Source organism: Fulmarus glacialis, unplaced genomic scaffold, assembly GCF_000690835.1.
Source record: "Fulmarus glacialis isolate BGI_N327 unplaced genomic scaffold, ASM69083v1 scaffold4515, whole genome shotgun sequence".
Taxonomy (NCBI): domain Eukaryota; kingdom Metazoa; phylum Chordata; class Aves; order Procellariiformes; family Procellariidae; genus Fulmarus; species Fulmarus glacialis.
Genome location: NW_009211003.1, coordinates 30,364 through 32,560, shown reverse-complemented (window position 1 = coordinate 32,560; position 2,197 = coordinate 30,364).

Sequence of the window (2,197 nt, the reverse complement as noted above, 5' to 3'; positions counted from 1 at the left end):
CGCTGCCAAGGTAGCCCACGGCCGAGCATCTCTCCTCCCCGAGCGGGCAGTGCCCCGCAGCAGCCCCGACCTCCCCGGCTGCTCCCGGAGCCGAACAGGGACGGGAGCGGACGGACCGTGCGGGCGAGAGCCCAGCTCCCGACCTCAGTCTTGTGCGTGGGTACAGCCTGCAGCACGCCCGGGGAGAGGTAAAGGCTTGCTCCGAAATACCGTCCCGCATACCGCAGCGAGGTAGGGGAAAAGAACGGCTTTCAGCTGATGGCAGTGCCCCAAACTTTTCCGCAGCAAGAAGCGCTGCAAAGGGCATCTCCCAGCAGAGATGAATGACAGCTGCCATTTCTAAGCACCTTGAAAGGTGCTATCTGCTTCACGGAAGGAAAACACGGCGTGATTTTATGACAAATACCAGTTCAAGGGTTTCAAGTAAGATTAGAAACCACTTTCCTTGTTGCTTTGATTGCTCAGCATTATTGGCCTGGGACTGTTCCGGGGTCACATTTCCCACAGAGCTTATTGCCAAATATTATGTGTGCTTGAGATGCCAGCTTGCTCAGGATGCGCAGGGCATTCCCACTCACTCCACAGGGAATTGCCCAGGCTGTGCCAGAGGGCCGGGGCAGCCCCAAGGCTGTGGACCTCAGCCACAGCAAAGCGAAGTTTCACCTTTTTTTTTTTTTTTTCTGTTTTTTTTTTTTAAGAGAGCCTTCTACACGGACATCACACCCTGACCCTGTAAGGTGCCTTCCCCAGTGAGCAAGTGCTCTGCCCCAGTCCCCTCCGAGCAGAGGACACTCCAGCAGCGCCCACTGCACAGGGATTAGCAGAAAACGCCACGACGCTAAGGACGGAGCTGCCAGGCGAGGAAACCGCATCCTCAGTGCCACCGCACGGCACGCAGTGCAAGGGCAGCGTGCACGGCAAAGTAAAAGCAGGCACCTGGCACACCTGAGGGAAGTTCCTTCGCAGCTCCAACAAATCCTCCATCTAAATCTGAAGCTCTCTTCCTAGCTACCATGTTTACTAACCGAGGCTAAGACCCAAGAGATGCTCCACTTTTCCCCACACTCCGGCTAGAAGTGTCCTTGGAAGGAGAAACCACCAAAATAAATTAGGAGCATCCCCTGCCATCTCATACTGATGTGAGTCTCTGTTGGAATGAGACTTGACAACAGGCAATAGGCTCTCAACAGGTTTCTGGCAGTAGGTCCAGATCACAACTTCTTCTGCTGAGGACCAAACCCACAACGATCTTGTGCTGCTCTGCACCACTCAGATGCTGAACTGGGATGGGAGCAGTCAGGAGGTGATGCTCAAGCATCAGGAATGGGGGATGGTGATGGTCCCAATGCAGAGCTGTGCTGACCATGGCTAACTGGTGCAGGAGAAGCAAGAAGCTCCCCAAGGGGGGGCTGCAAAACCTACTAGGGGGGCACAAGTGATGAGCTGTGGGATCTTACTTTTCCATGCAACGCTGTTTAAGCCAGTGCACCCTGAAAAATGCACCCTGAAAGGGTGGATGGATGGATCCACCAAAGGCAGTTCAGTCTCAACTCGTCACCCCATGAACTGCACCGTGGTCTACCAGCACGCTGGCCCAGGCAGTGAGGGCAAGGCAGGCTGGACCCTGGGGAAGGCAGTGGGTGAGCCTGGCATGGGCCGGAGCCCAGGGGCCCTGCAGAGCAGCGGGAAGAGGCTTTCTGGCTCCAGAGCTGAGCCCAAGCTCGCATATGTCGGGAAACTTCCCATGAATGCAGATGGAACGACAGTATCACTTGATGCTTTTAAGCCCAACCTTGTCTATTCCTATTTAGAGCAGCTCGGGGTGGGAAAGCAGCAGCAACGCCAGAGGTCCTGTACCCATCCCGCTGCTGCTACCAGGGTTGCAGCTCTGGCAGCCACGTGGGCTTCCCGATAAAAACCAGGGCTGGGATCAGCCCTCTCCATCTTCCGAGGAAAGCAAAACCCAGCCTATTTGACAGCCAGCCCTTTCCTTCAGAAACAACCTGTCCCGGCTGGAAAGCTGGGAGCACCCAGCTGGATTTTTTCCAAAGACCCTGGTCACAAAGCAACTGGCAGAGGCGTTAAGGGAAGAAATTTGCTCGCCAGCTACTGGCCAAGTAGCAATGACCCAATGCTTATCGGTGTATGTCTGGCAGCCAGCGTGCCCAGGGAGGAATGCAGATAGCACCCCGAAAGC